Source organism: Nansenia antarctica (assembly GCF_963989245.1).
Source record: "Nansenia antarctica genome assembly, chromosome: 10".
Classification (NCBI taxonomy): Eukaryota; Metazoa; Chordata; class Actinopteri; order Argentiniformes; family Microstomatidae; genus Nansenia; species Nansenia antarctica.
This window is the reverse complement of record NC_137680.1, coordinates 7,694,780-7,707,417: the sequence shown is the minus strand read 5'-3', so window position 1 is coordinate 7,707,417 and position 12,638 is coordinate 7,694,780.

The window sequence follows — 12,638 nt, the reverse complement described above, 5'->3', positions numbered from 1 at the left end:
ACTGGGGAGAACACCAGTGGGGAGTACACATGTGTTGGTAGAAACGCAAGTGGCCAACAGTATTCTGATTGGAGTGATCCAGTCAGGTTGACAGTAACTGGTAAGTCAGCACATCTCTTATTCGTATCAGAGCCTTCTTGACCATCACCATGGGCCCCATTTTAATGGTAGAATCTGGGATTTTAGAAACAGTTTAATGGTTAACTCCCTGATTGATTCTCAAAGAATATAACTTATAAATACCCTATGGTTAAATTACTGCACAACTTCACTGTTTGTAAACAATGTCCTTGTAAAGAAATAGGTATGGATTTTTCTTCTTTTTGGCTCAAACTACTATGAGGTTATTCAATATTCTCAGCTTTTATTTGACTGTATTTGTGTACAGATTCAGAAATGATTAGGAAATTTAAATCTGAAGATTGACTTGGCCAGTCAAGAACTTTACACTTTTTGGTTGTTTTTTGGCAGTATGTTTTGGTTCATTACTGTTGATGAATTGCCATCCAATGAATTTGGAGACATTTGCTTGTACTTGAGCTGACCAGATGTTTTTGTACACGGCAAGGCAAGGCAAGGCAAGGCAAGGCAAGTTTATTTGTATAGCACATTTCATACAACAGGGGCAATTCAAAGTGCTCAAACATTATTTGAAAATACAGCAAGAGCAGTGTTACGTCTGTGTTTACGACAGTTTGGGCTTTACGACATGTGCCGTATTACGTTTTGTGTGAGACTCGTGTTTGATTAAATGGAGTACACGTTCCAACTTGAAGCTCTGAGTTCAGTCTCCATTATTGAACACAACATTGGCGACGAGCGATGGCTGATTGTTCTCTACCAACACCCCCTCCTTTCCTAGCAGTCCCGGCAGAACCACCGATTCCGTGGGGCCGCTGGATTTCCTCTTTCGAAACATATATCCTAGCCGCCGGTTTGGAGGATGTATCAGACAAGAGGAAATGCGCGCTGCTGCGGCACTGCCTGGGAACGGAGGGTCAGCGCGTGTTTGGAACTCTTGGCACTGCGGCGAGATACACAGACGCTGTGGAACTATTGAAGGAACACTTCGCCCCTCCACAAAGCGCTCTTCTCCGCCGCGTCATATTCAGACGAAGACACCAACGAACAGGTGAGACAGTGACACAGTATGTGGCTGATCTGCGGGGCTTGGCGAGCTTATGCAAGTTCGGGGCATTGCAGAACGAGATGATAAGAGACCAACTCATCTTGCACACGAACTGTGACAAGATTAGGGAAAGACTGTTACTGGAAAATGATGAACTTACATTATCAGCAGCTCTGAACATGGCGGTCCAGGTTGAAACAGCTTTAGAATGTGCAGTTAGTTTTTCAGCCTCTCCCAGCTCACCGGCAGAGGGCGCGCACAGCCTACAGGTGCCCCTCCTCCACGTGAGTGCAACCAGCGGCGGGGAGAGCATTTTACTGGCCTCTCGGTCACGCGACCAGCCACACCAGCCGTGTGGGAATTGCGGCTCTTCTGCACACAATTCAAGAGCTCAGACATGCCCAGCCCGTGGTAAAACCTGCTCCAACTGCGGGAGACTAAACCACTTTCACAAGGTCTGCAGGTCTGCCCCAGCTAGAGCTTCCCAGTCACCTACCACAGTCATCCATAATGTCAGCTCAGGAAGAGCGCCATTCAAAACATGCTCGTTGGTGGTTGGTGATGTCACTCTGCCGCTCCTCCTAGACACTGGAGCCACAGTGTCCCTTGTGAACTTGACGACTTATACACAGTTCTTCTCCCATGTGCCCCTGGGGTTGCCCTCCACCACCCTGCGTGGCTATGCCAACTCTAAGATTGACATTGTGGGCTCTTTTCAGCTGCCTGTGAAGTACGGGGAGAGGACACTGCCGGCTTTCAGGTTCAACGTTGCACGCCACGGGACCAACTTGTTAGGCCTCGACCTGTTCAACGCCCTCGGTTTCACCCTGCTAGACACAGCTGGCTCAGAGATTCACACCGTTTCCACCCCCTGGCAGCAACAGTGGCCTGCGCTGTTCAGCGGTGTAGGCTGCCTCGACACTTTTGCCCACCAGCCTCTGTTAGATCCTACAGTGATGCCTGTTATACAGCCCCTCCGCCGCTCCCCCCTGGCTCTCCGCGAAGACATCTCCTCTCAACTACAGAGCATGCTCGATAGCGACATCATTGAGCAGGTGAACGCATCGCCTTGGATCTCCAACCTGGTGGTGGCGAAGAAGAAGTCTGGGGGGCTGCGCATCTGCGTGGATCTGAGAGCGGTAAACAAGGCCATCATCCCTGACAAATACCCCCTGCCAACGATAGAGGAGCTCACCGCCCAGTTCTACGGGTCCAGCGTGTTCTCTAAACTGGACCTCCGTCAGGGTTACCTCCAAGTGCCACTACACCCCGAGAGCCGCAACCTCACAGCGTTCATCACTCACAGAGGGGTTTTCCGCTACAAACGCATGGCTTTCGGTTTAAGCTCCGCCCCCAGCTGCTTCCAAAAGATCATGGCCTCCATTTTCGCTGGGATCCCAGGTGTGGCCATCTATCTTGATGACATCGTGGTTCACGGGGCCACCGTCGAGAGCCACGACGAGCATCTCCACAGTGTGTTCAGTGCATTGGCCAAGCATCACCTGACACTCAATGGTGAGAAGTGTGTATTCGCCGCCCCAGCCATCGACTTTGTGGGGTTCCGCCTCTCAGCTGATGGCACGTACCCGCTGCACTCGAACACCGAGGCCATCCATCATGTCCCGGAGCCCACCACAGCCGCTCAGGTGGCCTCCTTTCTAGGCATGACGGCGTACTACCTCCGTTTCCTGCCACAGTACTCGGCCACAACCACACCGCTGCGGAAGCTGTTGAAGCATGACGAGCCCTGGCTCTGGACGTCTGCCTGCTCAGACGCCGTACGCCTCCTGAAGGCCCAACTCACCTCGCCACCGGTCCTGGCGCATTTCGACCTGGCCAGCCCCACTCTTGTCACGTGCGACGCCTCTGCCACAGCCATTGGTGCGGTGATGTCCCAGCTGCAAGGGGGGGTGGAGAGACCGATCGCCTTCGCCTCCCGTGCTCTCAGCCCCACGGAACAGAAGTACTCGGTGGGGGAGCGAGAGGCCCTAGCATGCCTCTGGGCATGTGAGCGCTGGCACATGTACCTCTATGGACGGCTATTCACACTGAGGACAGACCACCAGGCCCTCATCACCCTCCTGGCCACGTCTGGCACCGGTCACAAGCCACTCCGCCTCCACCGCTGGGCCGACCGCCTGCAACAGTACAACTATCGGCTACAGTTCACGCCAGGACGAGACAACGTGGTAGCCGACTTGCTATCACGCGCAATCCCCAGCCCACCCACAGCCCCAACCTTGACCCCCGGACTGGACCAGGCTGAGCATGACCTCGTCCAGCTCCTCCACACACCCCTTCAGGAGACGGTGTCGCTGAAGGAGCTCCGGGATGCCTCAGCCGATGACCCCACCCTCTCTACACTCTCAACCTACATCACGCAGGGGTGGCCGGTAAGAGTACCTGACGAGCTACTCACTTACTCCAGGATCAGGGAGGAGTTGTCGGTTTGGAATGACACCTGTGTCGCTCGCGGGTTCTGCACTGTGGTCCCAGGTGTCCTTCGGGCGCGTATCCTTGCTATGGCGCACGAGGGTCACCTGGGCATAGTCAGGCTCAAACAGCGCTGTCGTGAGGTTGTGTGGTGGCCAGGCATCGACAGGGAACTCGAAACCCTGGTCAAGGATTGCACTGCCTGTCTCCTTAGTGGTAAGACCAGGGCTCCAGCTCCACCCCCGCCCATGCAGCCGTTGGACTGGCCATCTCAACCCTGGGAGCACCTGCAACTGGATATCTGCGGCGAGCTGCATGGGGTACCACATCACCAGCGTTTTCTCGTTGTGACCTACGACCTCCACTCTAAGTGGCCAGAGGTGACACCTGTGGGCTCGGTCACAGCAAAGGTGCTGATCGACATTCTCGACGCTCTGTTTGCGCGTTGGGGCCTGCCCAAGAGGATCACGACTGACAACGGTCCTCAAATGGTTTCCCATGAACTGTCCTCCTATCTAGTGGGTAAAGGGATCCACCACATCCGCACAGCGTTCTACCACCCTGCTGCGAACGGGGGGGTGGAACGGCTGAACCAAACCCTGAAGAATGGCATCAGGGCCCACCTGGCACAAGGGTGCACGCTCACCACCAGCCTCCTCCAGACGCTGTTGCATTATCGGGCCACGCGACACGCCACTACAGGAGTCTCCCCAGCCTCCCTCATGCTGGCGCGGGAGCTCCAGCTGCCTCTCGATAGGCTCCGCCCTATACTAGCTCAGCCCCCGGTCCATCCAGTTCAAGCCACAGTCACCAAACACCAGCGCTTGATGAAGGATCGTTTCGAGAGGGCCAGACGTGCTAGGCCACCTGTCATCGCTGTGTCGGACTGGGTCAGGATCCGACGACCTCATCGGGACAACAAACTCCAGTCGTTTTGGTCTGACCCTGTCCAGGTCAGCAAACAGCTTGGCCCGGCCTCGTTTAGGCTCGCCGACGGCACTCGCTGGCATGCTACCCGCCTGCGTAAGGTGCAGCCTCCCCCTGGCCCAGCACTGAGTGTGGCCTCTTCCACAGTCTTGCCAGCCGCACGGTTGGATGAAGCAGCAACCCCGGCCTACCAGGCTCAGCCCCAAGGCGTGGAGCCGCCACCAGTGGCTGTGGCTGCACCAGAGCCACGTCTGGTTCGAGCACGCAACAGGCCCGAGCACTTGCGTGATTACATGACTGAGTATCACACCTAGGTTGTGTGAGGGGGGGGGAAATGTTACGTCTGTGTTTACGACAGTTTGGGCTTTACGACATGTGCCGTATTACGTTTTGTGTGAGACTCGTGTTTGATTAAATGGAGTACACGTTCCAACTTGAAGCTCTGAGTTCAGTCTCCATTATTGAACACAACAAGCAGCATAGTAAGAAAATAAAAGTTACAATGAATAAAAGCAAATATAAGAAGTAAATAGATAAAACGTTTAATAAGACAATAGTAATAAAAAGACATTGATAGAAGTGTTTGTGCTTAATCATAACTGCTGCAAAACAGATTTAAATATTTTAAGGCTTTGGGCCTGTTTGATTTCTTCAGGGAGTTTGTTTGCCAGGAGCAACAGTTAACAACCTGTAAGTAACCATCCTTTTTGAGGATAACTAGTGCTTTGCATCTTGCAGTGAAGCTTCTGTAGTTTGGCTGGTGAAGTACTTTGCGGATGGTAGTCTGACACATTCACACCTACCTTTGGGAGCAGTGGCGGACTCAGGCTGTTTGAAGGGCAGGGGGGGCGAAAAGAAAAAAAAGGCACCTACTGCACAACATGGGACCCCATCAGTGCACATGGTCAAGTTTAGACCATTGTAAGGGCAGCCAATAGGGCACATCCTCTAATTTTGCCACTCAAAAGGGCACTTTAGTGCGACGTTTTTCAACTGTGGGGGCACACGGTCAAGTTTAGACCATTGGAGGGGCACCAATAGGGCACATCCTCTCATTTTCGCCACTCAAAAGGGCATTTTTGCCACTCAAAAGGGCACTTAAGAGAGACTTTTTTCAACCATGGGGGCACCAGGAGGGGCGGTCGCCCCCCCTGCCCCCCCCTTGAGTCCGCCAGTGTTTGGGAGTGTTCCTGACAGTGGGACAGACAATGTCTAATCAGTGAAGAAAGTGATTAACTGGTGATAAAACACTTATTAGACAAAACTATTCCATTACAATTATGACTGTATTCCATTGAAGACGGAGTGTATAAAAGGCTGCATGCAGTGCTGTATTTTGTGCCAGTATGTCTGAGTATAATTGATAAACAAAAAATCTTCCTAAAAAATTAAATGTGGGAATCTGTCTGCTTTCTAACAGATAAACCCCAGCCTGTCCTGAGTATCTCTCCCTCGTGGTGGCTAAACCCTGGGGACTCAGTCACTCTGAGTTGTGAAGTTACAGTGCCCTCTACAGGCTGGAGGTTCTCCTGGTACAAGATTGTTCCCTACAGCGATGGGCTACCCTCTCTACCAGACCAGTCTTACTCTCTACAGCTCCTGTCAGACAACACAGATGGAACTGCAGGAATCTCCTCCTACTCTCTCAGATCTGTTGGTCTCACATACACAGGGCGATATGTGTGTAGAGCTGGGAGAGGAGACCCAGTCTATTATACATTCTACAGCCAACCTCAGTTCCTCTGGTCAGGAGGTATGCCTCTTTTCATTATCTGTCCTTCTTCTCTGTTACTGCTGGACTTCTGTATGTCTCTGTCAGTTACAGAATATCTCCCCTTCATCTGGTGGTTCTGTTTCTCTTTGTATCAGGTCTGCATTCTTCAGTATCTCTCAGGGTGAGTAACAACAGAACCCAGCAGTTTTCACTTCAGTCTCTCTCACTGAGCTGTGAGGTCAATTCTACTGGATGGAGACTGAAGAGATATACTAAGACAAGATTGGTATCAGACTGCCAAACCTACTCTGGATTAAAAACAGGATCCACATGTACCATTAAATACACACTTGTGGAGCAGAGTGGAGTGTACTGGTGTGAGTCTGGATCAGGAGAGTACAGCAATGCTGTCAACATCACTGTGCACGGTACGTACATTTTACTACATTTACTAAAATGTTCATAATGTAAATGTTTGATACTGTATGTCATTTAATTTTGTAATTGAATCATCATATTTATCACACAATGCAATATAAGCTCAAGATGTTCATGTATTGTGTGTGCTTACGACAGGATATATTCATTTCAATGTTTCACAGCGAAAAATGTGATCCTGGAGAGCTCTGCTGTTCCTGCGACTGAAGGGGACTCTGTGACTCTGGGCTGTAGATATAGGTATCAGGCCGCTAACTCAAACTCCAAGGCTGATTTTTATAAAGATGGAAGACTCGTCCATGGTTGCCTGGTTGGTCCTCTTGCACTATATCAGTTGTTACAGAAGAAGAATCAATGACAGAACATATCTCTTAAAACCCCAGTATTCCTACAACAACAATGCATAGCTTGTCTGTTGTTTTACGATAAACTGGTAAGACTTTACCTTTACATTACATTTCCTTAATGTGAAATTATGTGGAATGTGGCTCTCTTATAAATTCACTGTATATTTCTGTTTTACCTTGCGCTTCACCATTGAACAGAATTTCCTGAATTTCCCTTTCTTCTTCTTCCCACTAGCATCCCTCTGAGGCTGTGTGACCGAGGCTGTGGAGGTGACCCCGGCCAGGCTCCCCTCAGTCTCTCGCTGGGCAGCGAGGGCCTGGCTCCTCTCCTTCTCCAGGTCGGAGTTGTCACAGACAAGACTCCTCTTCTCCTGCTCCATAACATGGACTTTTCTTTTGAGGTCTCTCTCTCTCTGTCTGCTTTCCTCCACCTCCCTGTCAAGCACCTGAGCCTTCTCAGCTGCCGCCAGCTTGTCCTCCAGGGCCTCTTTCTGCAGGGCCTTGATGTGGTCCTCTGCCTTCCTGGTGGCGTTGGCGGTCTCCAGGAGGGTCGCCTTGACCCCGGCCAGGCTCTCCGAAGTCTCTCGCTGGGCAGCGAGGGCCTGGCTCATCTCCTTCAAGACTCCTCTTCTGCTCAAGACAAGACTCCTCTTCTCCTGCTCCATAACATGGACTTTTCTTTTGAGGTCTCTCTCTCTCTGTCTGCTTTTCTCCACCTCCCTGTCAAGCACCTGAGCCTTCTCAGCTGCCGCCAGCTTGTCCTCCAGGGCCTCTTTCTGCAGGGCCTTGATGTGGTCCTCTGCCTCCCTGGTGGCGTTGGCGGTCTCCAGGAGGGTCGCCTTGACCCCGGCCAGGCTCTCCGAAGTCTCTCGCTGGGCAGCGAGGGCCTGGCTCATCTCCTTCAAGACTCCTCTTCTGCTCAAGACAAGACTCCTCTTCTCCTGCTCCATAACATGGACTTTTCTTTTGAGGTCTCTCTCTCTCTGTCTGCTTTTCTCCACCTCCCTGTCAAGCACCTGAGCCTTCTCAGCTGCCGCCAGCTTGTCCTCCAGGGCCTCTTTCTGCAGGGCCTTGATGTGGTCCTCTGCCTCCCTGGTGGCGTTGGCGGTCTCCAGGAGGGTCGCCTTGACCCCGGCCAGGCTCCCCTCAGTCTCTCGCTGCGCAGCGAGGGCCTGGCTCCTCTCCTTCTCCAGGTCGGAGTTGTCACAGACGAGGCTCCTCTTTTCTTGCTCCATATCGTGGAGCTTTTGGAGGAGGCCTTTCTCTCTCTGTTGGCCCTCCTCCACCTCCTCCCTCGCTCTCTCCAACTCCGCCTTTGCCAGAGCGCTGCTGGCCTTCTCCGCCTCCAGCTCAGAGTCCTTGGACTCCAGCTCAGAGTCCTTGGACTCCAGCTCAGAGTCCTTGGCCTCCACCACGGCCCTGCATTTCTCCTTCTCCTCCTCCAGCCCAGAGTCCTTGGCCTCCAGCTCAGAGTCCTTGGCCACGGCCCTCCACTTGGCCTTCACCACGGCCCTCCATTTCTCCTTCTCCTCCTCCAGCTTCCTCTGAGCGCTCCTGCTCATGACTACGATATAAGAAACGGAAGGAAGAGAATATGAAATTACGTATTTTATATTTATATATTATTATTATAGAATGACTTGTCCCCTATGAGTTCATGGATGACTGTGAGGCTGTTTGAACTTCAAAAGTGACTGACGTATAGATATTGCGCGACATTGTGATCGAAGCATCAGTTGTAAGTAAGTAAGTAAGTAAGTAAGTAACGTGCCAACGTGCCAAAAATCTGTATCCTTGTTGTATTTCTACCTTCCTAAATGATGGCTAGGACGTCGGGTTATAAAGCAAAAGCTTCTTTATATTAAAAAATCTGTTGGCATACACTTTTGAGCACTTTCAAACAATAAACGAGTTATTGGATGTTCACTTTAATTCTGGACGTTACAATTTGCATTTCTCAAAAACCAACAAACTAAACTGTCAACTTCTATGACGTCTTGCCGCAAGGCCTTCTGGGACCAATTAAAGTGAATCATTTAACCTAAAAAGTTAAAACACTCTATTAATACAGGCGGGCCGTCAAGCCCATAGACTTTTACTTGTCAAGGCACATTTTTAAAGCGCAAATCTGTAATTCAAGACTCTCCGGTAATTTACACACAAGACTCACGTTGATCTCTACTCAGCGCGCGCGCACACACACACACACACACACACACACACACGCACACGCACACGCACACGCACGCGCACACGCACACGCACATGCATGCACACACACACACACACACACACACACACGCACACACACACACACACACACACACACACACACACACACACACACACACCTCTGGGTTCTGCTCTGTGGGCCAGAGATTCGTTTAAGGTGATGTCGTCATCGGGAAACTCCTTTTCAAGCTGCCAAGCAGACTGGAAATTGAAGTCATCTCCCTGGTTCTTCTTCTTATTTGGCATTTCTATAACTTTCTACAAACATCTGAACAAGGAAGAGAATGTGAAATGACGTATTTTATATTTATATATAATTATTATAGAATGACTTGTCCCCTATGAGTTCAAGGATGACTGTGAGGCTGTTTGAACATCCAAAGTGACTGACGTTGATATTGCGTGACATTGTGATTGAAGCATCAGTTGCAGGAGCAACGTGCCAAAAAACCATGATCCTTTTCGTATTTCTACCTTCAAAAAATATGGCTAGGACGTCGGGTTGTAAAGAAAAAGCTTCTTTATATAAGAATCTCTGTTGGCATTGACACTTTTGATCACTTTCAAACAATAAACGAGCTAGACTTTGACACTCAGCGGAGTCAGCGCTCGCGCGCACACACACCCGCGCAGCCACATCCAGACCCCCGCCCCACACACACACACACAACACACACACACACACACACACACACACACACACACACACACGCACCCGCGCAGCCACACCCAGACTCCATTTTTAAAACATCTTTAAATCCATGAGGTCTAGGGCCTATATACCCATCAATAGTTCACACTGCAGCAACAGCAGCATCACATCCGAGACACAGTGCCAACTAAGTTACAGTAATAAATTATTACTTCATAAATTATCACTTCATTGATGTTCTACTACCAGTAGATGTCGCTGTTTGAACACATTCCTGAGACTAACATTCACATTTTTAGCAGGAATTTCACCATCACCAAACTAGTTAGCCTATTTACAACCTGTTACATAATCATTATCCAAAGATATCGTACTCACGTAACCTCTTCAGTGTCTCTGTACCAACTGCTAAAACCATCTGTTGTTCTACTCTCACCTTCTAGAATATCACCTGGCAACCCCTTTATGACATCATCACTCTGTGATCATCATCTTCAAGGACCCCAATTGAAATAAGCCAGTGGCTTTCTTGGGTTTTTATCCTTTTAGTTGACCTTGTATGTAATATGTACTTTCATGTACCTACTTCTGCAAATCTTCTAATAAAGTTTTCAATCAATCAATCAATCTGTCAGGACCTTCCTGCACCCAATGCACCCTTGGAACCCTCCAATGATGTCACTCTGACATGTAGCCTAATGTTACCATGACAACCCAGCAAAATGTAAACACAATTTATAATTTTCTGGGTTGTCAAAATGACATGGTTATTATTGCTAAAAGATGGAGGAAGTGTCATAACTGCAACAAGTTCCTCAAATTCATTGTAATAATAATAATAATAATAATAATAATAATACATTAGACTTAAATAGCCCTTTTCTAGACACTCAAAGACGCTTATGTAGTACAACTACAGTAGGCTTTACATACATAAACATTTTCAGTGTTGAAAAAATACTATTAGAGGCCAACAAGAGTATTCAAGTAATCCACTCATGTGTAACCAAACAATTATACAAACTTCTCCTTATCCTACCTAGTCAGCCCAAAGTAAAACTAAATGTTGCGTATGGGCCATATCAGATAATAAATAACCTGAAAACATAGCTATCCATTTGAACCTTATCAGCCACTTAAGTTAAGGAAAGTCTCATGAGAAACTCATGTTTACCAATTATTTGGTCTTGGGAATGTTAATTTACACCGACAGAACAACTTGAATATTCTCTGTTTAGTGTCAAAATAGATAGAATTGTATTTTTTCCCCAAAAACATCCAATCAATGGCTTGGTCACAGATGTTATAATATATATATATATATATATATATATATATATATATATATATATATAAGGAAGACAAGTGGATACAGTACTTACCAAGGTGCCATCTTTCTGCAACTGCCTGTCTTCCAGAATGTTGGCACACCCAAGACTCTAACTCCACTATGATCACCCATTATGACATCAACAGCCAGCCAGCATAATGTAGGGTTACTTTTTTGTTTGTTAATATTTGTAAACTCCCAAAAAGATAGTTTTGACTGATCTACTGAACATCTACATGATTAACAGGGCTGCCAAGTTTCACCAAAAGTTTGGAGTGAGATTTTTTGGCGGTGGAGCGACCCAAAACTGTGCACGTTTTGGCAGCGGCAGCCCCTCTCTCCCACCCAATTATTTGTGCTAGTTTCCTGCAATTTTACATGTTGTTCATAATAAACCAGCACAAGAAATGAAAATAATTTACATTTTATAAAACAAGAAAACAATTCAGACAATATATCATATTTATGAAATCTTAATAAACAAATACAGTAGCCTACAGACTCGAAAAATTGGCCCCATCAACAGGACTCAGCCCCTTGGTCAGCAGCAGAAAGACCCATGGTCATCATCTTATACAGTGCATTGCTCATAGATGGCTATCATGTTATACAGTACATACCAGGGTTTTTCCTGGGTCAGAATGAGGGCTTGGTGGGTGATTTTGTCCATTTTTTTGAGGGACCCCCAATTGTTGTATTTGTATTGTAAATTGTAATTATTAATAATTATTATTAATGTACCTGATTATGTTACAGTAGAGAAACAAAAAACAGTGTGAGACACTGTCATGAGGCCCAACAGTATCATGGTGCAGAGATTCAGTTGTGTGTTTAGGTTGAACATCCATTGCAGCCTGTATCCATACATCAAGTTCATCTTGAAATTCCATAAAACGTTTAATTTTTGGTTCATACCAGTCCGTCTGGTCGTACCCTTTCTCCTCCTCAGGGTGAAGCACTTGCACTGATTTATGAAGTCGTTTGAATTCATTGAGATTTGTATTGAACACATCCATACGATTGACAACATTTTCAACATCATTCTCTTGCATCAGAGCTTTTATTTCCTTCATTTTTCTTGTCAAAGCACTCAGATTCCCTCTGCGTGTCCCAATTAATTAATTTAGTTAATGTTTCATTTGCATTTTGAATTGGACCTTCGTCCGGTTTTGTGTTACTTTCGACGTCCATTACGTCGCACAAGTCCTCTATTTAGATAGATAGAGCCGTAATGTTGTTTTATTGCATGGAACAACGTGACAGTTTTATATTGACGGTGAAAAGCAGCGCTTTTACGTAAGCGCTTGAGGTACGTACGCGCTTGAATTCCTTCCCGCCCCAATTATTCAATTGTCGGCTTTGACAGACATCCACGTTATCAACACTTCACAAGCGCTTCCATCAAACATCAAACATTGTATCAAACAATTTGTCCC